A 27,303-nucleotide genomic window follows, 5' to 3' on the forward strand; every position below is an offset into this window, starting at 1 on the left:
GTGTGAGGAAAGCGAGCTCTACCCTGTGAGTGTGGAGTGCGCGGCGCTGAGCAAGGTCTCCAGCGGCACATGCGTGCTGGCCGGGCTGCCACTGGGGACATCACTACAGGACAAAGCGTAGACGCAGAGGGATCCTCTGATTTGCCGCTGACATCATTAAAAGTACCACTTACCCCCGCTCGCCCCATATAACACTTACACTTAAAATCGACGAGACTCTGCCTCCTGCACTGGGTCCTCCTCGTTCCCTAAACGCTAGCACACCCCGGCACAGGCTGCGGGTGACTGTGTCCCTGTCCCCACACAGACTCCATCCTTCACGGGGCCGCAAGTGACAGCCCGGCGCTGGTCAGGCCAGAGCAATGCCTTGGTCCCTCACCTCCCTTGGGCCCTGAGTCCTGCTTCCACCTCGACGTCAGCGTCCTAATCCGTGGGTTTAACGTGGACGTAACGCTGGCAGAACGTCTCTGCATCACGCACCCTAAGATGCCATCCCAGCCAACGCCGCGGCCCCGGGTGGAGCTGTCCCACTGGCCCGTCCCGTGTCGCCCGTGACCGCCGTGCTCATCCTAAAGCCCAGCCCTTAGCACGTCCACGTCAGCCAGCCCCGAGCGACAGCTTTCGAGTGACGGCTGCAAGAGCCACTGGCCACGTCACATTCCACTAACTTCAGTGTTACAGCCTCGGCGACACCTTAGAAAATCCAGAAAACCCGAGTGCTGTAGAAATCGAAGTTTGTAAATTCTGAAACCCAAAGGAGCTGACGTTACTTATGAATGAAGGACAGACACTGAACAGGGCATGACCGCTGCCCCGAGCGCTGGGGACACCCGCGTCAGAGCTGAGCGAGAAGACGGGATTCTCGGTAAGCGCTACATCGGTTCCACGATGTAATCATCCTGGGGAAGAAGTTAATGATGACATGATCGTCAGAGGATCCTAGGTGACAAACTGCGTACAGAGACGTAGCAGAGAAGACTTGAAACCGAAAAAAATCTGAAGTCACAGTTTTAACCAATCGTATGGCTTCAAGTCCTGCTCTAGTTAAGCCAACCAGCAGGAAAGCCTGAAATTTCGTGCAGATGATTCATCGGAGTGAAACTCAAGATGCGGAGCGGAAGAGGAGGCTGCCACCTTGTCCTTACGCCTCCCCTGGGTGGATCCCACTGCCCCCTCATGGATGAGCCCCACTCCCTGACGGACCGGCCCCACAGCGGCCCTGGCCGTCAGCGTCTTGTGCTCGGCCATGAGCTTGCTGTCCCGTAACCCGCACCGCACGGTCACGGGCCGCCGCCCCGAGTGCCTCTCTGGTGGAGGAGACCCGGCCCGGCCTCTGCCCCAGCGGACACACGGGTCCCCGGCAGCGGAGAGAGCGGGCGGCCGCACCTCTGGGCCGCTCTGCGCACGCCCTGTTTCTGGAGTGTCCGGCCGCAGTTTCCGTTATCACCCTGATGATTACCGATAGTTCCACACTAGCGAAGTCTAAGCTAGTGATTTCCTGTTCGTTTTTTCAAAAATCCTCTTTATAGCATGGGAAGTTTAAGCGTTTGCTAGACGGAGGCTGAATTTACGAAAACGACAATAAAACTGTCTTATTAACCAACACCAAAGCAATAATATGTTTGGCCTCGAGGAAGAAAGGATGATTTTAGCCAGGGAGATTCCAAATTTTCCAAAATACCCTTCCTTTATTAAAGTATATGTGAAAGCAACAATATTTATATTAAAACGGTACAGACTCAACGAGCTACGTGTGGGGTCGTGACGGCAGGTGGCTCGCAGGTCCCGGTTACAGAGCGTGGTGTGTAGGGACGTCGGCCCTAGCCCGCACGACCCCGCGGCCCTAGCCCGCACGACTGTGTGGGGTCGTGACGGCAGATGGCTCGCAGGTCCCCGGTTACAGAGCGTGGAGTGTAGGGACGTCGGACCTAGCCCGCACGACCCCGCGGCCCTAGCCCGCATGACCCCGCAGCCTGTCGTCTACGCAGACGTCCCCACAGAGGGCCGGGAGGACTGAGACATTAATTACAAAGAAATGCTACCTTTACAGCAGAGAGACCTAGGGGACACCGAGTGAATCAAGCGACCGAAATTAATGTCACCGACCGATAACAGGACCAAGTGACATCATCTGCCACCTGATGTGAATCACTGAGGTAGACACGCATCCATCACGAAGCACTCCTGCCAGAAATGCACAGAGAATGTGTAGCCTAAACCTATTCGTGAGGAAACGTCAGAAAATTCAACATTTCAGAGATCTTTTAACAACTGTCAGCCATTATTTTCAGGAACCCCAATGTCATCAAGGACGAAGAATGAGAGACTCTTCCAGGCTAAATGGGGCTGAAGAAACCCAGCACCCGAGTGCCGCGCAGGGACGTCCCCTGGGTTCCGAGTAACGGTGAAGCCTGGCCGGGGACCGAACGCTAACATCAGACGTGCGATGTCGGTTAAGTCTCGTGACTCTAAAAGCTGCGCCCAGCTCTGCAGAGGGAGCTCCCAGGCTCTGGGAAAGTGGGTGCTGCAGTATGTGGGGCTGAAGACGTAACATACACAACAGACTCACAAATGAGGACAAACGTGGGGAGGGAGACGGCTGTGGATGGCAGGGAGGGAGCTTGAGAGAAAGAGAGCAGCACTGCACGAAAAATCGGGGTGCAGAGTCCACGGGGTTCTCTGCATGATCCTCGAAACGCTCAATCTGAAGTATTTCCAAAATTAAAGAATTTAAAAACCCCGCTGGTGTAAGGTTTCCTTAGGAAGTTTATGAACCTCCAGGAAACACCACATCTAGTAAATGCGATGGTGTGTCTCTCTTAAAATCAGGATGACTCAGAAAAGGTAACCTATTGGTTTTCTTTTTAAATAAATGATTGATCACTATTTGGTGCTTTTTATCCACGGCCATTTACTGTTCAAGTTAGACTGAAGTTTAAAACGGTATTTTCACCTATTAGATTGGCTAAAAACTTAAAGGAGAAATACTATCCATCACGCACATATTTTTATGAAAATTAGCACGGCCATTATACCGCAGCTGTGTGCTGAGTTGGCAAACATTTTCAGGGCAATTTCACACTATCTACTGAAATCAAAAGCATGAAGAACTGGTGATTCGACAATGCCACATCTGGAAATCGATCTCGTAGATTTAGCAGCATGAGTGCATGAAGGTAGATACATAATTATACACATTACGCTATACGCAGCCGCAGAAACGAACAGTTAACCCGTATTTCTCGAACAGAGAAACGGATGAACCCCTTACGACATGCACTTTACATCCAGTGAGCAGTCTGTAGGTAAGCTGTATTTACTGGTCGGGAAACATGTCCACAACATATGAAAAAGTTGCAAAAATCGTATCTCATAATGGTGGCAAATTTGTAAAATAAATTCCAAGTAAACTCATATAAGCTTAGAAAAGTTACTGACCACTGCAGCACAAATGGTAACCCTCGTCAGCCCTAGAAACCAGGAGTGGACGGTGGAGGGTGGGTGACCACAGTGTGCTCTGAGGGGCCCCGTTTCAACACACAAGGCGACACACCGCCTATGTGGACGGGTGGGTAGTGCAGTGAGCGTGCCCTGGTGACCGTGTGGTTTGTGTCCGGGAAGTGGACAGCTGGACCTTCCAGTAAACACAGCCCCCTGGATCAGGCCCGCGAAGGCGAAGGAGCCCGCAAACAAGAATCGGGGTGACGGGGTGACGGGGACGTTTCTTTGGTACCTTGCATGTTTTATTCCCATCTTAAAAACCCAGTGATACCAGCAACATGACGGAACCGCGTGTTCCACAGACACCATCGCCACGGCTCGCGAGCGTTCGACGGGGCCCCAGGGAGAGGCCGGCCCGGCAGGCCCAGGCCGCACTACAGAATGGGCCCCAGTGGGCTCGGCACAGAGAGACGCTGCGCAGTCCACGCAGGACACGCATCGTTTCGTGAGGCTCTCGTCTGGGTTCTTGCCAAGAACTGCGGGCTCGCGGTTCTGACGAGGAACGAAGGGTCTTACCGACGGTCCCCAGACGGCACGTGGGGAAGGCCGGCGAGCGCGGGTGGTGACCACGGTGTCGTGAGCTGCATCTGCCACACACACGCACCTCGCTCACGTGGATCCAAGTGCAGTGAGGTCAACGGAGCGATGGAGGCAGAAGCCACGTGACACGGAGCTCAGGGGAGCGCGTCCAGGCGGCACCTGTCCCCGTCGGCCGGCTCAGTTCCTGGGGCCCCGCGTGTCCTCTGAACGCGCAGGTGTCGACGGTGTCGGGGCCACTGTGGTGGGGCCGGCAGGGGGTGTCCGGGCCCTGTCCCCGCTCACCACCTGGGAGAGGGAGACACCGCGGGTGAGGACGGCAACGGCTCCAGCGCCAGCCACGGGCACGTCCTCCTGCCATGGGGCTGGCCGGCGCCGGGAAAGACCGCGCCCGCGGCCCTGGAGCCGAGCGTCTGCCCCGCGACAGAACCGCGGGACGTTGCGTACGAGGACAGTGAACCGTGGTTCTCCCTCCGTGAGGGCCGAGGGCCCGTCTCCCAGAGCAAATGATTTCCGTGCCATTCGCCTGCACGAGCATCTGGGAACCAGCATTTCCTGTGCGACTCACGCTAATTCACCGACCGGTTCAGGGTTAAAACGTAAAATGCACACAGAATGGTCTGAACAAGCACCAAGAATGGACTGTGCCAACGGAAACCCTTCTGAGCCCGAACCCCGTCACCGCGACACCCACGTGTCTTCCCCCCCCCGCTCTCCCGGATGCTTCGCAGGCAACTTCTGAGGGGCGACTTCATGTGCCACTCAATAAAATCTCCGCTTGTGACCTATGAAGTGCTATTTACTAACAAGAGACAACTCTAAAACCCTGGGTTAAGCTACAGCCTGGAAATAACTACAAAGGCCCCTTGACAGGTCTGATGAAAACGCGTCAGATCACCCGTGAGCACCGCGCCCGTCATCAGCACGGCCGCAGGCTGCCCCAGAAGCGGAACGCAGGCCTCAGGGCTCCTACCTGGCCCGAAGCTCTTGGTCCTTGTCTGTGAAAGATGCTTGTGAAAGAAAGAAAGAGAGAAGCGTAGCTTGAAAACATTGCAACCGTCTTCATTCAATGAGCAAACAAAGGGGTGTTAGGAGCCGCCTCCCACCACGCTCGCCTGGGACACCCCCAACTCCCGTGTACCCACTGATGACGTGATGACACCCCAAACGACGCACCCGGAAATGAAAGCCGGCCCCCACCGCCATCAGGACCCACACCACCTGTAGCGAGCTCTCCGTCGCATGGCTCCTGGCGGCTTCACACCCTTTCCTGTTCTGGCCCCACCTGCCCAACCCTCCGTCCTTGTCCCTCTATCCACCCGGGGCCCAGGCACTCGAATGACACAGAGAAGCGGAAATGCTGATCCTGGAACATTTACTGTTTCAACGAATCTGCAATTTACGGAGCGTTCAGAGGCTGCGGTCTCTGTCCGGCTGACGCAACCCTCTACCGTGAGCGTAGGTGAGACCAGCGTGTGAGGCCACGTCATCTGTGTCACCACCACGTCAACATCCAAGTCTTTTTACCCATCTTTGTATCTAATTGGCAATCACTCCACAATCTTAAACCTTATATTTTATGGAATTCATGTGGTTTTGGACTTTTTCCCCTCCTTAATCTCTCCCCCACTCCCTCTCCTGACCTAGGGATGCTGCCATCCCACAATCTTAAACCTTATGTTTCATGGAATTCATGTGGTTTTGGACTTTTTCCCCTCCTTAAACTCTCCCCCACTCCCTCTCCTGACCTAGGGATGCTGCCATCACCCTTCAAGAACTGGATCTCTGAAGGCGGGGCGTACCCCCCGACAACGCGCTAGCAGTGTCCACCCGGGGTATGGTCCGTGGCTCCACCTGGGGCGCGAACCCAGGACCTTCTACGTATAAAGCAGACGTGCTGACCGCTGTGCTATGGAGCCACCCCGTGCTTTTGGATTTTAAAATATGATGAAGAAAATTGGATTCCCCATCAAACTAGTCAAAAAAATAAGGAAGAAAACAGCACACCGATGTTACACCCTCTACGTGTAAAGCAGACATGCTGACCGCTGCGCTATGGAGCCACTCCGTGGTTTTGGATTTTAAAATATTACGAAAAAATTGGATTCCCCGTCAAACTGGTCAAAAAAAATAAGGAAGAAAACAGCACACCGATGTTACCGGTTCTTACCAGCATTCTCGAAAGTACAGTCCACAGAAAGAAAGGGTGACCACGCATGAGTCTGGGCTGACACAACGTCAAGACGGTGAAGATTCTAGGGGTCTGACTTCCTAAACCGGTCCCATCTCGGGTAAAACTGTGGGGAACATGGGGAAACTGTGAGATATGCGTGACAAACGTAAAATACAAGGTCAAGCTCCTAAAAGTCCCCCAGGTATTTACGCATTTTTCATGCATCGCAGTTGACTTCTGTCTGTTTTTTCTTAGTATCACCACAGTTCGAGAATCTGATCACTAAACTTTTCTAATTTGGTAAGTAACAAATTAGCCTATGTTCCCAAGAGTCTGTCCATCTTTTCATTCAACTTTACACCGGACTTTACTACTGTTACCTATTTTTTTCCCAGTGATGAAATTCCTGACCATCCTTCTTAAAACCCATCTCTGCTTCGGTCCAGCTCTGCAGCGTATCTACACACTGACCCCCACGTCCCTCCATCATCCCGGCCCGTCGTGTCTGCACCTGTCCATCTGAACAGAATCATGTACGTCTGTATCGTACTGCGACATTCCACGCTGCGGTCCACGTGGTTCTAGCTCGCGGGTGTCTATCTCCACCTTCGCTGAAGGCCGAGTCCATCAAACACACACCCACACCTACCCCGACCGCTTCTTCCCAGACACCCAAGCTTCTGGATTCCTGCTTGTAGCCACCGCTCAGAGATTCTAGCTCATCCATTCTTACATTCAGCCAGCTGTGAATTCAGCCTCCATCATCGTACCCTAAATTCCACAAAGCAATAGTCTCACATCCATTTTTCCGAGCTTCTTCCTTAACATCCACTCGTGTTCCTTATCCATTGATGCTTAAATCTACTTGAGTTTAATTATTACGTACAAAGCTTCATTCACCATCTCGCGTCCTTTGCTTCCAACTATTCAGACCTACAACCAAGCTTTAAACCGTCAACCCAAACCCTCCATCCTACGCATTCATGGGCCGGCCCTTTAATTCTCGTGGGCGATTTATCCATCTACGGTGGTCAGCGTGAAGTCGCAGCCGCTCCGAGTCTCAGGGACTGCGCGGGACCTTACTTCTCCCTCTGGGAACAGGGCGGGGCTTCTCCCGAGCAGCCCTGCTCCACGTGTCCCAGGCCAGTCTCCTTTTGTGGCACCTGGGCTTCGACACCGGGTCCTGCGATCGCCACGGGTAAGACGTGAAGAATCACAGGCTCTGCGGGACCTGCGCCATGACATGAGCCAGGCGCCCCACACTGAGAACGCCGTCCTGCCCACGGCACCGAAAATCTGCGCTTCAGGCTTAAAATGACCTCGGGGCTCCCACGGCTTCCCTGTGGGATTCTCTCTCACTGCCAACCCCCAAAATAACAAAGCAGGATAACGTGGACGGGACCATGTGGCAGGGGCCTTGCGGGGGCAGGAAGGGGCGTCTCCCGAAGAAGCGGGGCTCCCCCAGGATCTTCCCAGGGGGACGTGTGACTGTCTACGAACAGCGGTTACGCTGTGGCTCACTCCGCCCCTTCCGCTTTGTAGTTTATTGCGGTAACCTCATCGTTGCACCCTGATCGCCCCGTGCCACGCGCCCTGCTCATCATTTAAGGGCACACGTCTCTGGGCCAGCGACAGGCACAGACTCCCGCCCCGCACCGCCGGCTCCTGTCACGTAACTGAGGCTGAGCTTCTCGTGGGACGAGGCTTTGCTTTGCTCCCTGCGAAGGGCGTGGTTTACTGTGCGCGGAGCAGACGCCCGGTATCTGAAGCCAGACAGGCATCTGGTAGCTGTCGATACTGCCTGACACGTCCCTTCCGCTCTCCTTGAGAGCAGGAAAGAAATACTTTCTAACCCCCGTGCAGTGACAGCTGTCCACGTGATTGATTTGTTGTAACCATTGTAACATGTCACTTCTGGGGAAAAATCATTTAAAAGACACTGTGCAGTCTCTGGCCATGCCACCCTGAACAAACCTGGTCCCCTCTGATCTGGAAAGCTAAGCGGGGTCGGGAGCTAAGCTAAGATGGGAGACCACCTAGGAAGACCAGGTGCTGTAGGCGTAAAAAAAGTAAATAAACAAAATAAAAAATGAAAAATAAAAAGTAAGGGATTGTAAGCTGACACGGTCCCTGCAATCTGTGAGGTCAACTGAGAGTTTCCTCGATAAATAAATAAATAAAACATGCTGCGCGATGTCCTCCCCAGGGGCCGTGCACCGTAACGCTTCATGCTGTGATCGGAGCGACACGAGGCAGGACCCCTGTGTGACACGGGCCTGTCAGCGAGCGCCCTGAGCACAGGGCCCCGAACACCCCCTGCCGCACTGTCGAGGACCGGGAGAAACGCATCTCTGTGAGTTTCAAGTCACTGAGGTTTTGAAGTCAGCCCTTCTGAGCCGCGCAGCCCACGGCCTCCTTCGGGCCACGGCCTCCCTTGGGCCCCCGCGTCCACGCGTGTGAGCCGCGGCCCCGTTAACCTAGGCTTCGCCGTGGCGACCTATTTCCACACGTGCATTTTTTAATCTACACTCCCTTCCACTTTTCTACCCACCTTTATTTACACGCCAATACATTTAGACACGCACACGTGTAACACCACCCTGCACGTTAAATTATATGTTTTTCACCCATTTCTGGATCTGTTCTTCCATCTCCCCATCTGTCAATCGCACATACAGCCGTCCGTCCCTCTAGTCCTGACTCCGTTCACCTCCCTGACGTGACCACCATCGACGGGATGTCAATGCGCCCCACATCCTGGCGTTCACCCGGTCACCCGACGAAGCAATCCCACGTCCAGTGCCACCCGCTGAAGCGCAGACACCGACGAGCTGGGCGGGCAGGGCCCGGTACAGCCGAGTCAATGCTCCCTCAACCGTCTGCCTAAATACGTTTATTTTTCCCCAACAGAGATGAAATCGGCTGGGCTACGGGGCTCACTATGAACGAGCTTCACAATGTCTGCCGTTCAAGTCCTCACAGAAAAGCTCACGTGTCTCAATACTGCAATACGGACCATGTCCTTCAAGGCTTACCTCCCACGCTCTGGGGACAATGAGCGCACAGAGGAAGGAGCTCAGGGTCCAAGCCGGCGAGACGTTTCAATCCGGCCGCCCCAGGAATCGGAGGGAAACACCCGCCGCCGCCGACAGGGATGCCGTCCACCACGCAGAGACGCAGACGTCAACGTGCGGAAGGGCGAAGGGCCTGACTCCCTCCAAAACTAAAAGTCAAGGAAAAAATTAAACACTAAGCACGGCTGCAGATTCAAAGACCCACGAACAGACCGAGCGGCATGGGATGCGTGATTATTTAAGTGCTGATCTGAACACCGGACGTACCGAGAAATGTCCCACAGGTGCTACTGGCCATCCCATTGTGATGAGCATATTACACGTCACGGTTCTCAGCTGACAGCGTGATGATTATGCTTTAAAAAACACTGGTATCCCCAAATCCGAAGCTGTAACAAAACATATTCCGAAGAAATCACAAAAGAAAACTTGATCTTAGCTGTTATTTCCTAGACGAGGGACGGGGAAAAGCGCACGATCATGTTCGACTCGGGATGTATTTTAAGAAACCCCACGAGCGTAAGTTCATGGAAGACCGAAAGCGAGGTCAAAGAAATTACGGTCGAGATGTCGACGAGCCAAATTAGTAGGAGTACGAGTCTAACAGGATGACGGACGCAATCACTGAGACGCAGAGCTCTGCGCATCAGACACTGCGACTTGCCGGGCCCGCCCACCGCACTCACATGCGTGAGCTGCGCTGCTGTGACTGACAGTCCACACCGAGGTGCTTACAGTTCGTAAAGGTATTTATGTCATCTCTACGTGTGTGTGTGTGTGTGTGCGCGTGTGTGCGTGTACACACACACGGGGGAGATAATAAGAGACAGACAGACAGACATGGCCGGCGAGAGAAAACTCAAAGAGGAGGTGACCCAGACCACGTCAGCTCACCAAAACGCATCCAGACCACTACGGCGAGCGGCCGTTACGATCAGTAACAAACATGAAATTAAGTTCCAAATGAATTAAATTACAAAAGCAATTTTTTATGAAAACTGAAAAAAAAAAAGTCCAGTATTAATAGAGATTTAAGATTGAGACCGAATTTATTCAAATGGCCAAGACTAAGATAAAAATGGCCTAGATAAAAATGCACGTCCCCAGTTTGGAGCCAGAGTTTTTTCTAACTCATATCTTCAGAACGAATGTCATATTTACGTGAGGATTTATTTTAAAAGACATTCACGGATTCCGGCTCACAGTACAGATACGATAAACTAGTATTGAAAATGTGTTCTGTACACATACAAAGTCAGGATTGCAACACCATGGTACTTGTAACTTTCAATATTTGGCAAAATCCTGGTAATTATTTGTTCTAGTTGTTAGGTGTATGAAGATTCATTTTCATGTTCTCATTACCTGTGTCTATGAAACTTTTCATAATAAAAAGTAAATGGTTCCTCGAAGTTAAAACATGGAGTCACCATATGACCCCTAGCAACTTTACGTCTAGGCATCTCCCCGAAGGCAGAGGCGCAGAGTGGCCGACCACTGTGGACGGCCACACAGCCTTCCCGTGGACACTAAGCGCTTACCAAGTGCCAGGCTGCAGCAGAGCCGTACAATGTAGCATTCCTCAGCCTTACGGAAAGGAAGTTCTGAGGTGTCTTGCTTTTAAATTTTAAACACCATCCCCCTAGCGACTTGGGGGCCTTGAAGACATGGCTGCTTTCGCACCTGAACTTGGACGCTACGTGGCCAGTGAGGGCAGACGTGCTCAAGGCAGGACAGGCACGAAGAGGAGACACAGAGGCCAACCCAAAAGGCCTGCATGGCCACACGTGTGCCAACCTGAGAAAAAAAAAGTAAGGAACGTCACCCACGAGATAAGGAAAACACCCATGTGTCCACACTGACGCGAGGAACTGAAAAATTAAACGGGAGAAGCAATTAACTTTTGCTTATAGTACAAAATCCAGATTCTGATTAATCAAATGCAGGATTAACAAAAGTTTCTTAAAATCACAGTTTGGCAAACGCCACAGAATATTAATTACTGCAGGCGAGAAACATCAATTGGTGCTAAAATGAACACATGAAAGACTAAGAAACTGGTATTTGCAACATCTTCCCAGGATACGTACTGATTATAAAGGAAAACCTGAGCTGCAAGACACCAGCGCGTGTCCCCAAGGCACGCCATTTCCACGGCATCCCCGCCACAGACGGCCACTGCGGCTCAGTGACAGAAGCCAGACAGATCCACACTGAGGAGCGTGTGGTGGATCCTTCAGAAGTGTCGAAATCATGAAAATCAAAGAAAACTGCCCAGCTGCTCCATCCAAGCTGGTCGGGGGGCCGTGACGACCGCCTGCAGTCTGGGGCCCTGATTTAACTCCTGCCCCATCAGAGGGTCGGCCAGCGGCCCGACTTCCGTGGGGACGTCCCGGGTTATCTGGCTGGACCGTGTGTCCCCATCAGAGGGTCGGCCGGCGGCCCGACTTCCGTGGGGACGTCCCGGGTTATCTGGCTGGACCGTGCAGGTCAAACAGGTCAATGTAAGAGGAAGATGACAGAATGACACGGACTTTAAAAAGCCATGTCCTGATCTGCACGTTTTTGTAAGACAAAAATTATTCCAAAATGAAGAAATAACACTCAACTTAATTGTTTCCAGCCTTAACAAAAATACTCAAAAAGTGCCGGCAGTGCTAAGAAACCAAATACTAAACTCTGACAAAAATATATCAAAATGGAGCTGTCTGTTTCGAATGATCTTTTCAGAAATTTCACACAAAATTACAACAGGGGCGCATGAATACACACGCACAGCTTATTCTAGTCACTCACTGGTGCAAAACTATTCATGTTTAGAAAATTAACTTTTAACCCAATCGATAATTATAATGACAAGTATGATCAACTGTAATACACAAAAGATATTTTACTAAACCTATCGACGAATCTGGTAATCGATCCACAATAAAAGTTTCCTAAAATAACCTGAAAATAAGTAAACGAACCTTAAAACTAACAAGATCAGTATTAACAGTCAAATAACCGAGGGCAATTTCTGATTCTAAATATTTTGAAAATACCAACCAAATATGAAAGAAGACTATAATTTTGGAATTTTAATGAAACGCCACTAGAAAAGAATACAAAAATGGCTTTCATATATCGGTAATAAACTGGGCGTGTAATCCCCATCACTACAAAGCTATGAAATGCCTGGGAATAATAAAAAACTGTAATAGCAGTATCCCTACGTAATAGTTTGATTAAAAATAAACATACCTTGCAGTTGGGAAGACTCTTTTAAAAAGATTTATCCTTTCCTAATAAATCTATTAAATTTGGTGCAAATGAAATTAAAATGGCATTTTTTTCCAACTTGCAAAATTTTACGCCTCGATTCAGAAAAAAAAGTGCGAGTACAGACAGGGAACACTCTGGAAGAGAAGAAAAATAAGAGAGAACTCAAGGGGTTGGACAGGACCCAGAGGCATCAGTAACATTTAGTTATCAACAGAAGGTAAAAACAAGTAAATAGAGATGCAGCCAATTATATGTGGGAATTTCCAAAGGCTGCAGAATTTAAAACACGTGGTAACTGCTTAAGTCAAGGGAATAGTTTGAGTGTGTGACGCTTTAAAACCACAGCAATGATCAATGGAAAGAGAAATAAGTGACGAAATAATCGATGAGAAACAGAAAATAGAGACAAAAATCATGTAATACTAATGCAGAGACGTTTTTAAAGAAAAACGTGACACAAAAGGCATAAAACATCCTGCGCTCGGCAACGTGTCAGGTGTTTGTGGACCGTCATCGACGAGAAACGGGGATTCAGAAACTCTCTTTACAACCTGAGCTCACGAAGGCAGACGCAGGTTTGAGACGCGCCCTGTGAAGCACCCCAAAACGAGGAGAAACGGGACGAGGACGTACTGACAGCCGCCAGCTGCGGCCCCCTGCTGTGCTGCTACGCAGGGCCCGGGACTCCGGTCCCCGGCACTCCCTCCACGCGGCTGGTGACATGACGCTGTGAGCCACCAGAAAACGTGGCTGAGTAACGCGATGCGCCTGCTGGCGAAGCTAGGTGGACGCCCCGTGAGAGCAGATCAGAGAGGCCACCGCACCATCATGAGGTGCGTGAAGCTAGGTGGACGCCCCGTGAGGGCAGATCAGAGAGGCCGCTGCACCGTCATGAGGTGTGTTTCCCCGGACACTCGTGTCACCGATGCTCCCTCTGGAAATCTGGCTGGGGGTGGGGCTAAGGCCAGCCTCACAGCACCTCCGGCCACCACCGGGCGACGAGTATGTGCACGCTCCAGCCTCCAGCGGTCGGCGCCACTGTCAACCACTGGGTCTTCTGGGAGTAACGGAAAGCTCCCACGCAATCCACAGGCGCAACACACTCGTACGCGAGGCCACCAGGTCTCAGGATGATTCGTCATTCAGCAACGCGTAACCCGAAACGACCTCCAATCCACTGCTGCCACCGAGAAGCCATCAGGCTTCAGAGAAGCGGACATCAGCTCCGCGGCCACCAGGGCCCCTCCCTGACCAAATGAGCAGCCCCATCGCCGGGGGCCAGTCCTGGGACCAGGGACGGGCGTCCGCCTGGGGTCTGGAGGTACCACTCCCAGGACTAAAGACAGACCCGCCGGTATCACCATAGAACCGTAAGGGGGGGAGCAGAGAGCAAGCGGGGTTCAGAGAGGACTGTCACGGGTCCTGCGCCACTCACAGACCGGCCCTCGGCCCCCAGCCCTGCAGCCACTGTCCCCTGCCCGCCCACGTGGCCGCGACCACGCCACGGCTCGCCAACGCCAGCCCCGGTTTCACTCGCACCATGAAACTACTTGCGAAAGCCGCTTGGCTACTTCGCAAGTCCCACTTCCTGGACACCCGACCGTGCCCTTCAAAGCATTCGTTACGCCGCACGGTTGGTCACAAACGAGCACAGTGACCGCAGGCACGGATGCTCCCGCCACACCTGCGCGCTGACTCTGCCGCAGGGCGGAGGTTCCCGGGGGCCAGGTGTCTGCATCTGGGTGCTGCCCTGCTGGACCCCCGGCCTCCCCCAAGCAGCCCTTCCCCTCCTAGAGGTCCGGACCCCTCCTACCTGTGGTTCACAGGTGAGACGCGCGAACGAAGCGACTGCACAGAGACGGGCTCCTGGCGTCCGCTGCTCATCTGCAGGTGCGTTTCTCTTCCACGCACGGCCCTGAGGAGGACACAACGTAGGCCACGTTGGATCCGGATGAGACGCCGGGACTCAAAGCCGGATGAGCGTACGACGTGGAGAGAGTGAACGGAGGTGACGTTTTCGCCTGCCCGGGGCCCTCCCAGAGCGCCTTCGGCGCGAACGTGCAGAATGCAGGCGCGCTCTCGTGCGAATTCCGAATAATCTAAAGCCATAAAGCCCGACCTGCAGACCTTCTGAGATCCGACCTTAAAGGAAACAAGCCGTTCCCGGTTCCTCATTCATTAACCCATTAACTAACCCGAGTAGCTCCGGGGCTCCCCTCTAGTCAGCGGCCACAAACGTGGCGCTGCCTCGAAAGTCAGCCCTTCGCAGCGCGTGCCAATGACTGTCACCGCCACTGTCTGTCCGCGACCCGAGCCCCATCGTTGAGCACGTACCTCGGACACATCTCCCGCCTTATTCCTTGGGCGATCCGACTGTCTCGCTGTGAAGACGGCCGAACTGGTCTCTAAGTCACACGCTCCTCACGGTCACTCAGAGATGACTCCTCACGGCCGCTGGGAATGCAAAGCTGGACACGACAGCCCCCGTTCCCGGGAGGCAGACAGGCAGACGTGAGGACGGGCACAGCCTGGCTGGAGCGCTGAGGTTCCTGTGGACGTCCTCAGAGGCAGAAAGGAGAAGCAGCCCTTCTGTTCCCAGCTCTCTACGCGGCAATGGCGAAATTCTGCAGCCAAGTCTCCCGGACGTTCTGCTCAACGATGCGTCAGATTGTCACGCAGCAATATACAAATATACAGGTAAACGATGCTGTGCTATTTAACTTGTGTGAGTACAGAGTCTCGGAAAGAATGCCGAAACAGTCACCGTTGGAATCATCATTATGACAACATTGATGAATAAGCGTTACCGAATTTTTATCACATCACAAGAATCCCATTCCCCCCGAATAGCAACCATCAACATTTCAGTAAGAACTAGAGGCACATCTCTGTACACACGACGCATTTATGTTTGTCCCAAGTGACAATTTAAATATCGACTGAAAACAAACTTCCTCATCAGAATCAGAACACTTTTTCGGTGTTTGAATTATGTTCATGATGAATAAGCTATACTCATGACAACCTCTCTCTCAATTAATGTGTATTTCAGCTGCTCAATTTGTCATGATCTAAAATGTACTTTCTTCTTTGGAAATCTTAGCGTTGGAATAAGATCCCAACGACGTCACACAGTTTCAAAAGTTTTACACACTCAATTTTGATTGTCGCTGCCAAACTGCTGTTCAAAAACCATAGAGATGAATGTTTTGATCGATATTGGATAGAACCTCTAAGAAGTTTTCGCAATTTGTATCATAGGCAACTGAGATACAGCACTTTTGACGTGTTTGACTATCACATAACATACAACTATAACCGTTCACTGGAAAATTTCAAAAAGCTCTCAGAGAATTAAAAATATTCGTAACCAGACTTTTTCTTCTCATACAGATGCATATACATATATATATATATGTGTGTGTATGTGTGTGTGTGTGTGTGTGTGTGTGATACATAAAGAGATAAATAACGGATATGGAGCTGTTTAATTATTTTGTATAAAATTTAACTTACATTTATATATAACACGAAGCAGGCTTCTAGAAATGTTTAGGCTGGGACTACTACTACAATAATTTAAAAAATAAGATGTAAGCCAATAAGATGAGAAGAAGCATTAACAGATCTTGATGCCTAAAGCTAATTTTACAGATCCATATGCGCATACACACCTATAATATACATGGACATCACTGTGCACATGGAAATTTGCAAAGACAACATTTACACAGCACAGCAAAATAATTCCTTTAGCAATGTGACTCTATCTTAAGTATGATTTAAAATGACAACTTCCAATGTCTTCTTCTTCCTAGGGATAAAACATACCCCAGGGTTATTTTGTCATAAGTATATGATCTAACCTTTTCTTTTCATGAGAACCTAATGGCATGAAGGTATAGAGTCCATCTGTCCGTCCCTCTCCCCCAAATCCCTCTGAACAAAATGTCACGAAGCCTCAAGACGCCAGTTACCGCTAATTATCTATTACACCGCCGAAGCATTACAGAAGCCAACTCGCGAGAGTCTGCAATGAAATAGTTACAAATGTGTATCTCGTGACACTGTGCATTTAGAAAAACCAGATTTTAAAAAATGTTTGCACCTGTTATTTACAAAGCCGGCTTGAATGCTGTCGTGTGGACCAGTTACATATAAAACTATCAGAGAGAGAACAAAATTTCATATGGAACACATCTCCCATGATTCAATGTGTAACGCTGTACCAGCAATACCACCGCAGAGCTACGATCGCACAGCTACGCCTTCTTTTTTTCGACGTGAGTCCAGCACCGAACCACGGCTTCGAACTCCCCGAGGAAGGAAACGGGGAGGCATGCGCCGTCCTCACATTTCCCTCTCCTGGCGGCTACACAACCAGGTGACGAAACACGCGCAGCGCAAGAATCCACCATCCGCTCGAGCTCACTGCAAAGACACTTGGAGAAAATGAAACCGCGACATCTTACGATGGATTATTTACAAAATTATACTTTGTGAGACTCCGTACATCTAGAAAGACTAGATGTTCAAAATTAAAAACGCGTGTCTGCCTAGTATTTACAGAGCTGTCTTGAATACTGTCATGCAACCGCGGGAACACATACAGAGCTGTGTGTAGTTCCAAGAGGTAGTGTTACTTCTCTTAAAGTCACTTATATCGTAAATGTTTTCTTAAAAAAGAATATAAAAGACGCGTCGGGGGAGGACGGACAGGCAGAGTACAGAGGGTTTCGGGGTGCTGGGACCCTGTGGCGTGCCGTGACGGGGGCGCGTGTCCTCAGACTCGCAGACTGCGACGCCAGGGCTCGGCCCCAACGTCAACTGTTGGCTCCGGGTGGCTGTCACATGTCAGTGTAGGTCCTTCAGCTGTATCCCGTGTGCCACTCTCGGGGGGGTGGCTGATAAGGGCACGAAGGCCCACGTGCTGGGGTGGTAAAGGGGAAGACTGTGCGTGTTTGAGGGGCAGGGGGTACATGGGAAATCTCGGGACCTTTCCCTCAATTTTGCTGTAAAAACGGCTTTTAAGAAAGTCTTAATAAAAAATCTCAGTATAAAAGGACTATATCGGTAAGCTTGGTACATCCAAAAACACCAAATGAATTTACATGGTGTTACGGCGTGACTTTTTGAACATACGATCGTACACGATACGACGGTCAACCATTCCGTGAAGATGGGGTAAGTGCATAATCTTGTCCACTCGAAACCGAAGGAATACATAAAGTTTACATGGCTCCAGGAGCTTGTTTATCAGTGATTAATTTCATTGCCACGTCATTTTTTAAAAACAATGGTACTAGCAAATTTACAGTGAAATATTTACAAGATTATACTTCGTGAGACTCTCGACACATCTGGAAAATCCGGCTGTCTGAAACCGCCTGTTTCACTAGCTCGTCATTTACAAAGTTGCCTTGGTTATTGCCACGTGACAAACGAACACGCAACCACGTGTTTTAGAGGTTCCACAAACATTCTTTAGAGACACGATCTCATTCCGAACCTCAGCATATCCGGGAAAATAAGATATGCCTGCATGTCCCTTCCGTAGAGGTATTTTTTATATAAAATGGAAACCAGTTTAATGATTAAAATGGGCTATAAACATTTTTTTAACTGTTACTCCATCTCTTCCCTGACAAATTATATACAATAGCAACTGCTCAACACAGCTTTCAAACAAACCCCTAAGGACCTATGGAGTTCTTAAAATAATTTGCAAAAGTTAAATATTTTGACCTTATAATTTAATAACGTGTTGACTATAATCTATGCACGTCCGCAGTCAACATACACCAAAAACAGAAAGAAAAAGGCGTACATTAGAAATGAGATAAAAAAGCACCCACTACCCTCGTCCATAACCCTCAGAACAAACTAAATATACAGAGAAAAAAACCCTAACTACATTAAAACACTTCTGATATTTAAACTATATAAGCAATGTCTACATGTGTAGAAAAGACAGGTGTTTCAAAGATAAAACATAGCCGTCTAAACATCGCACTCAACATTAGACAGCTCATGTGCCATAATTTTAGGTGAAATAGATTTTAAAAAATTAAAACTCACAGAGATTTCTGTACATCTACAAAGTCAGATGGTATAAGAACAAAAATCTGATCAAATGAACACAGCTACCTAACTGCCCCAAACATACCCGGCGAAATGAAGACAGACGCTTCGGGTGACACTTCTACGGTGACAGGTATTTTTACCCTGGTTCACCGCTATCATATTTCGCCTGTGTGTGTGTGTGCGCGTGCGCGCGCGCGCGCATGCGTGCGCATGCACACGCACGGGAAAATGCTATCTCTACAAACCTAGGAAGTCCAGATGTTTCATGAGAACCTTGTATATGGTGCATATAGCGGTCAAATGCTTCCCTTTTCTGTCCCAACACTGAACATCTAAAAGTTAGTTTGGAATAAGAAGATTTTACATGTTTAGGTTATTTAAAATATAAATAATCATTTCTACACTTTAACAAAGCATGTCTGATTCAAACCATCTCAAGAACACAAAAAGAAACAAGCAAAAACCCTCGATCTCAAGCCTAACTCAAGAAGACCCCACTCTATGATCAATGATTCTGCCGTTCACAATTCAATAAAAGTATGATTCTAGAATTACTGACAGAGATTAGAAATCCAAGTGTTTTATAAAACATTTCTCTTCCATGTGCAAAATAATATAATCCCCCTCAAACACAACCCAGACACAGTATGGCAATTCGATTTGCCAAAATAGTGTTTTCACCTCTGTCAATTACTTTAATCAAAAAAAAGTCGGCGAATCCTATGCAGATGTTATATATAAAAACATCTGTCCACCACGTAACTAGCAGCCTCACAATACCCTCTAGCAAATAAACAAAAGTTCATAAACTAAACCTTCCTACCCCATCTGCGTCCAGCGAACCGAGGAGCACAGACTAAAGCTGAGTAATAATCATTTGGCCAAATAATCACGTTTAAATCCTATGGCTTTTAATAAAGTTTCACACACACATACACCTGTGTACATGTATGTATAGATGCAAATATATGTATACACATATGAATATGTAAACAATCCTTGTATTTCAAAGACAAAATTAAAGTAAAAACTTAATAACAATTTTATATACAACCATCTAAAAATATACTCCTCCTGCTACCCATTTAGGGAAAGTCTGCGCTGTGTGCAACATACCTATAAAACACGCAGTTATAGAAGTTCCTAAGCTTTAAACGTTGTAATAACTGCGTATTATGTAAACGTCTTACAAAAACATTCCTTTGTCAGTTCACGATTCGATGAACTCAGGTTTGACACGCCATTGCTGACATCCCCCATAAAAACGTATAAATCACCTGTACGACTAGAAATAAGGACTTTGGAGCAAGGACAATTCGCTATTATCAGTGAAAGTCGAATTCCACTGGCAAATGAAAACTTTGCTCACCTGTGATCTCGGTCAGCACAGGCAGGGATTTCTACCTCCTACGAATGTGTTGTGTTCTCTCTGTCTACAGAAAACCACCAACAGGCACACCGGCGGTTACAATGCCATCTCCCCTATGAGCGACCTCGTCACCAAGCCGTGACAGGTTATACCTGGTGCACATTCACAAGCTAAAAACTGAGCATGACGACTCTGACCACACGGAAAGGCCAGATCCAGCCCCTCTTAGCAAACGGAAAATCTTCTATCCTAGTAAGTGGACACGTGTCTACATTTATGAAACATTTACAACGATGTCTGTACGTGCAGAAAATTGCACGTTAAACAAAAATATTAATTAAACCAATGACACTGCTGATTGTAACCAAATGTAGAGCAACATGTACCAGAAATAAGATAACGTTGCAAAGCAATTTAACACGAACTCCGCTGGCAAAAGGAAAACAGCCGACCTCTGCTTAACGTCGGATATTTACAGACGGTCCCGCATCGGAGCGGTGGACGAGGCCCGTCCCGCACATCTGCAGCTCCCCAAAGCGCCTCAATTCAGCTTTTACTTCCCTAGTACCATGAAGCAGCCCAGAAACCCCTCGGCGACCAACAGAACTGGACTCTGACAGCACCCTGGACGGCAGGCTCTGGGCTCGGTGATGCGGCGAAACAGCTTTTCTTGTGACACGCAGAGCAGGGACAAGTCCACGCAACCTGAGCCCGGCCTTCGGTGCAGTGACGCCATCACAGCAGAGATGTCACCGTGGAGGCCATTTGCATGACACCCCTACATCTACGCAGAGCGACAGATGTGGACAGAACCACCCGCCCCCACCCATGGCAGCACCCGCCAAGGGATGTCTAAGGCCTGTCGTTCAGAGTCCCCTAATTCAAACTGTTAACGATGACAACACATTGGGAAATGTTGCGAAGCAATTATACTTCCTTATTTCATACCCATTATTCTCAGAATGACACCTGGCACCTTAGTTTTCCCGATTAATGCGACAGGTTCCCCCCTCCAGGTCCCCCCTAACCCCCTGCTTTCCATGAGCACAAAAAACATACACAGACTCCTGTAGCTTTACAAAACGTCCTCGCGATTCCTCTCTGAAATATTTTCCTGGAAACGATGTTACAAAACAGGTTTTTAGACACTTTCCTAGAAAACCAGCTCTGTTATCACATGAACCGTTACCAAAGGATGCAACAGAGACTTGTTTACAAACGTAGCCTCTGCGCGTCAGCATTACATTCCGGGAAACCTCAAGTAAACAAATCAAACAATAAAACCTTCGTGTGCTGAATTCCCTGCCCACTTCCTAACACCGACGAACAGTGTGTGCACATTCCCCGCTCGCTGGGTTTTATATGTAATTCCTCTTCACGCCACGAGCTGAACACAATACCCCTGAGACTCTGAACACGCTGTGGGGCGGCACGTGTCCCCTGAACACGCTGGCAGGCAAGAGGAGACATCCCAAGATCCGCGTGCCACACGTGCGTCCAAGCGCCACGCGTGATGGCTCTTGCTGTAAGTGTTTCGATGGTGAGATGATGCTCCGCAGCCAGAGAAACGTCCTTTTCCCTCAAACCCAAAGACGTCCAATGAATGTGGACATCTGAAGGGCCAGATGAAGTCAGGGCGTTATAAAATGTACCTATTTCATGAGCCGGGGAAGCTTCTAGCTGGCTCCAGATGCGCTGTCCTTCCCTTTCTGCCCACATGTCCCCGCAGGGCTGGTCACAGCCACCGGACACCGTCTGCAGCAGCGCGACGCTGTGGGAAACACGCTCTGCCTGGGCAGACGCCGCCCACATGCTCGCTCCCTGGGTGGCATCAGGATGGGGCTGTCCTCACGAGGGCACCAGACACATTTCTGGGGATTCGAGTGGCAGAGGATGCGCGTGATGGAACATCCCAGGCCTCAGGAATCCACACGGTCAGCGACTGAAAGCGGAGACTTTCCCGTTTGGGCACAAGACGCTCTGTTACCAGTTTATATAAACCTTCGTCCTGTTCTCTAAGTGCAGCTCATGTCTAACGTTCTGGAAACAGGCCACCTTCCAGGACACGGTGCGGTTCTCAGCGTCATTCCCACAGACCTCTGGAGCCGACAGGTGAATCAGAGCCTCTGAAGACAGAAGTCAAGGGACCGGTTTGAAGTTTCAATACAGCTGACCGAATGAATGCTCAACAACAACAGCCCCGAACAGCCACCCGATGGCGTCGAGGCGCCCACCACGCGGTGACGCCCTACGAGTCGGGACGAAGTCCTTGTCCATCTTTCTTGGCCCCGTTCCGGTCCTCAGACGACAGACACTTCACCTTTTCACGTCTCTGTAAAACTGACAAACGTATCGTACGATGGTCTTTCCACGATGGTTACAAGGGACCGAGGTGCTTCACGTGTTCACCTGCCGGGACCTTCTTCTCCGAGTTACCTGGACGTGTTTTCGTCACTTTAAAAACAATTGTTCAAAGTCTTTTGTTTTACACCAAGCGGAGCGTGAGGCTCGCCACCCCATCCTCCGCTCCCAGCGGCACAAAAAGCGCCCGCATCTCTGGACTCGAACCTTTACGGACAGAGGGGACGTGAGGCCGGAGCCGGAAGCCGAACCGCCCACCCCGGGCGGCCGATCCTCGCGCCCGCTGTCCGTCTGCACGTCGGTGGAACGGAAACGAGTCACGGTCCGTCAAACGCCTGACGGCCGCCGGCCGCCCCCGTGAGGGAGGAGATCGGCAGAGTCGGTCTGTGCCTTCCTAGAGCCGCCTTCCCCACTTGGCTGCATTCCAGGCTTAGACAGAAAGCCATGGTTTTGATGAAAGTTTCTCCGTTACGACCTCGGCCACCTTGATGGATGGGTGTTGCTGCTGTCACTGTGACATCCCTCAGGGAAAACGCCCCGTGTCTGCGCGTCAAGGCCCTGACGCCCAGCCTAGCTCACCGGAGGGCAGAACACGCGCCAAAGACCACGAGGAAAATGCAATGCCCCGAAGTGCCCGCCGCCCCCCAAAAACGACAGCAGCAACGTCACTCGATAACCTGTGCGCGGTCGTCCGACACAGCGGTCGCGTGTTCTGTTCCGTCCAAGCCACAGAAGAGGCTCGTTTCAAGCGAGTTCCTTCCTAAGTTAACGTTTTCAAAAGCCTCCGTGATTTTTCATCGTCTTCGGTCCAAGCCTCCGAAAACCGTGTCCTCGTTCCCGGCCTGCGTCCCTTCTTCAGTGGCCTCGGCACGGGAGGGACTCGGACGTGACTGTCTGTGCTCTTCCTCCCTTCCCAAACCTGGGGGAATCCCGACTAAGCGGCAAACTTTCCGAATTCGCGGGTAAAAGCGCACAGAGAAGCGTCGCCAGAACACAGGACAAGGCTTCAGCCAACACGCACGGCCCAGGGCGCCTTCGCAGCCCGCCTGTGACGAGCAGGCCGTCCCCCAGAACCCGCATCTCCCACACCCGACGCCCAGACGCTCGCTGCCGTTGCCAGTTTACAGCACGTTTCACCGGGTCCAGCAGGGGATGCTAAACATCCGAACGCAAAGCGGTTCACGCTCTGCAGGCCACTGGCCAGCACGGAACACGACAGACACGGCTCCGGAGGCCGCGTGTCAGGCAGAGGCCACGACGTCCCGTGAGGCCACAGCTGCTCTCACGGCGTTTACTAAAAGCATCTACCGCTTCCCAGCAACTTCTACGTACTGGCCGTTTCCATCCAAAGTGAATTTGGGTAGTTGATCAACTATCAGCAAATCGTCGAAACGCAAACGTGTTTCCTCAAATGAGGCACGTCATCCACGTGTATGTTGGCAATGCGTCCTCATGAGACACACGGCTTCGTGTCCTCGACTGAACTGAAGGACACTGTTTTGTGCCACACACGCGACCCGGGGGCTGTTCTTGGCCGCTCCTGGCTTGCGATGTCACGAGAAGGAACGGGGCGCGGCACGTCGGCTGTGATCACGTGAGCGAGTGACTCCCGGCTTCTGTTCGTATTTTAAACATTCTAACAACACGTTTCCTCGTCGTCCGTCTGCACGGAAACGCGCGGACACAGGAAACGAGTATTTCGCTCCGAATCGTGGCGTCTAAACCAACGGCACCTGTCGACTACGGACCCGGACTCAAGCCTGAAGCAGTGTGACTCCATCTCGGCTGCCGACGGATGGACAACACGTGGCCCCTTCCAGGGGCCAGAGCGGCGGCTGCTGGCCGCCGTCTCCACAGAAGACCGCCCCGCCCCTACGGCGATCGAGAAGGGACAGACTGTGACGCCGCTGGCCGCGGCCGGTGCCTGGAAGTGAGCACGACATGGCAGGGGACAGAAGCTGTCCCCTGTGCCCGCTGCCCCAGAATGGAAGGGTCTCAGAGCTGCCCTCGATCCCCACGTCACCTCTCCGCGGACCTCAGGCACACCAAGGTCACCTCAGACCGGTCCCCTCTCCCCTGCCTCCCTCCCCGCCCCATCTACAGCCACCTCGCCCACCACTGCCTCTGAGCCCTCACCCGACGCTGTCACAGATCAGCCGAACCCCAGACCCCCTGCAGCACTGGGAGGCGTCAGGATCAAGAAGAACCATGACGTGCGTGACCCTCAGGCCGGCCCTCCCCCACGTGCGACACCCCAGCTGGCCGGCAAAGCAGCAGCACCCTGGGCATGGCTCTGCTCAGACGAGGCCCGGCCACCACCACCAGCGCCCTTTCTCCCAAGGGTGAGCGACCATCCTCGGCTGCACCGCACGGCCACGGGGGAGGACCCCGGTCACCGCCACCCTCAGCAGATCCCAACTTATCCCTCTCCGTTCTCACGTGATTCTGCCAGTAGGACGGCGCAGGTGACCTCGACTGGCTCGGCACACCGAAAAACCGACCCGCCCACAAGGCCCGAGCTCACCCGCTTCTGGCAGAATGGGGGAGACACCGTCCGCGCGCCTGAGGGACACTGTCCCCTCATCCAGGCCCGGCTGCGTCTCACAGATGCTCGTTACTGACACTGCACAGACACCCACCTCATTCACGCACACGCACGTGTGTGCACACACCCCAACAAACGCGGACGGCTTCAGGAACGAGGCCTTGCTGTGTTCTGCTGTCCACGCAAACTTTTTCATTTAAGTTTTTTCCAAATCGCTATCTGATTACTATTCGACGCCCTCACGACAGCTTACGAGCAAAGCACACGCACCTGGTCACGGGCCGCTCAGCACAGACAGCTAATGATCCGTCACCCGCACAGGTAGACAGATACTGAAGTGCGACGGGAGATGAAAAACTCGATCAAAAACGCGTGGCATTCAGCAAACCGGTTCCCGAAGGCTCAGCGTCCCCAACTGCGAACGGCCAATCTCGCCCCCTCGAATCGGTGTGAACACTCCGAAGTCTCCAGCTGTGGCGCCTTCGGGGCTCCGAGGATAAGCTTCTGCGTTTGCTTTCACCAACGGACACATGTACAGAATAAAAATGAATTAGCTCAGAACGTCTGGAAATTTTGCCAGCGGACGTCTGAGGAGCTGGCAGGGGCACAGGACACGTGCCGCTGCCCGTGCTCGGCTCTCGCACACCGAGCCGACACGTCCTGCTGAGGACAGCTCTCTCGGGAGCGTCTGGCGAGGCGCCCTGACCGGATTTCAGTGTCATGTCAAGCTCAAAGTTTGAAATCATTACGCTCAGACAAGGTCCCACGTCATCATGAACCTGGCCCAGGCCTCAGCGGTGCACGCTCACTTTTCTCCTAGGTCATTTTACCTGGAGCGCTCTGCGTTTCTGTCCTACACGCAGTTACGACGACCTTCGGCCGCGACACTGCTGGGCGCCAGCCACACGGACGGGCCAGGAGGTCCAGTGACAAATGCCCGCTTCCTTCGGTCGTCACCTGGGTGAGCGAAAAGACTCGGTGTAAGACCGAGGCGGCTATAGCGTGACACGGCCACAACGAGCACGCTGATGACAAGACGGCCTAGGTACTTAATGCACTTGAGTTCCGCACTGTTCACGTGCGATCGGGCCCAAGGCGGCCGGGACGCGCAACGTGCAGCCGCCGCGAAACGCGTCTGAGAACGCAGAGAACAGCAGAGCGCACTGACTGCTTGTCGAAAGGAGGCTTTACCTAAGCGCGACGTGTTCTCTCCTGGTCTTTGAGACAGGATTATGGAAACCAGTAACTGTCATCGTGTAATTCTCTAAATTACTTGTACAACCTACGATGAGACCTCCCAGAAATAAAACATGTTTTCTTTACCAAAATATAAGCCTTCTGATCTCACATGCAGAACCAAAAAAGGTGAACTCACAGAGAGCAGAGCGGAGGCTGCCAGGGGCTCAGGGCTGGGGGACACGGGAGAGGTGTCACTCACGGGGGACAGCACGGTGACTGTGGCTACTTCTGTGCTGCACACGGTGGACCCCTGAACATTGCGGGAAGGAGGCCACACAGTCCAAAGTCCACGTCTGCCTTCGACTTCCCCAAACCTAGACTGTGCCCATCCCTCAGTACACACGGGGGTCCGGGACCCCCCAGATGCCGCCCGCGGTGCTCAAGCCCCTGATAGCCTCCCCTGGGTGGGCAGCACAGGGCGCGGGGCCCCACTGTGGTGATGCCGAAGCTGCTGTCCCCGGCCAACCTCCTGGCTGACCTCCCGGCCACCAGGCCACCGGGCGAGCTGGCACACCTCCCAGCAGCGCGGGGCAGCCAGCGCTCAAGGTCTATCCATCCACTGTTTGAGAATCTGCACGAAACAGACCCTGGAGCCACCCCCAGGGACAGTCCGCTGCCTGCTGACTGGGGACAGGCGTCACTTACTGCCCGCTGACTGGGGACAGGCGTCACCTACTGTCCGCTGACTGAGGACAGGCGTCACCTACTGCTTGCTGACTGGGAACAGGCGTCACCTACAGCCCAGCCCACTCACTGGGGACAGGCGTCACCTACAGCCCAGCCCACTCACTGGGGACAGGCGTCACCTACAGCCCAGCCCGCTCACTGGGGACAGGCGTCACCTACAGCCCAGCCCGCTCACTGGGGACAGGCGTCACCTACAGCCCAGCCCGCTCACTGGGGACAGGCCCACGCTGTGTCAACGTCCGAAGCTGCCTGTCAGTGTTTGCATCCGGAACACACACGGTGGCGCTGGATCCCACCGAGCATCTCTGGGGCATGGTCACTCACTGGGGACAGGGCCTCTCGCCCCGTGACTGCAAACAGCAATTTTTCTGTCTCCACTTTCTGACCCCGAAGCACTGAAATGTGTCCCCTGCAATAACACTGTGACCTTGGCGACAAGGAACAGAGCCAGCCTCACTACAGCATGTCC

At 51.7% G+C, this 27,303-nt stretch overlaps 1 long non-coding RNA gene and 1 other non-coding gene across 24 annotated transcripts in view; both read right to left on the reverse strand.

Moving 5' to 3' along the window:
- Positions 1 to 27,303, reverse strand: part of LOC107195334 — a 56,719-nt gene that overhangs the window by 29,126 nt on the left and 290 nt on the right. For 11 of the 23 annotated variants that reach the window (XR_003044858.1, XR_003044865.1, XR_003044857.1 and 8 more), the window contains exons 1-10: positions 14,884 to 15,967; positions 14,363 to 14,691; positions 12,529 to 12,683; positions 10,827 to 11,082; positions 9,553 to 9,674; positions 9,247 to 9,434; positions 6,209 to 6,335; positions 5,260 to 5,430; positions 5,012 to 5,048; positions 4,018 to 4,326 (exon numbers count right to left, since the gene is read on the reverse strand). This is a non-coding gene — a long non-coding RNA (uncharacterized LOC107195334). Of the gene's footprint in view, positions 1 to 4,017; positions 4,327 to 5,011; positions 5,049 to 5,259; positions 5,431 to 6,208; positions 6,336 to 9,246; positions 9,435 to 9,552; positions 9,675 to 10,826; positions 11,083 to 12,528; positions 12,684 to 14,362; positions 14,692 to 14,883; positions 15,968 to 27,303 lie in introns of those variants that run through there. The other 12 variants (XR_003044860.1, XR_003044854.1, XR_003044863.1 and 9 more) reach the window with 11 other exon arrangements.
- LOC112475810 lies at positions 25,617 to 25,688 on the reverse strand. Its single transcript, XR_003044886.1, has one exon. It is a non-coding gene; the product is annotated as a small nucleolar RNA SNORD107 (small nucleolar RNA).

Source organism: Pteropus alecto, unplaced genomic scaffold, assembly GCF_000325575.1.
Source record: "Pteropus alecto unplaced genomic scaffold, ASM32557v1 scaffold102, whole genome shotgun sequence".
NCBI classification, from domain to species: domain Eukaryota; kingdom Metazoa; phylum Chordata; class Mammalia; order Chiroptera; family Pteropodidae; genus Pteropus; species Pteropus alecto.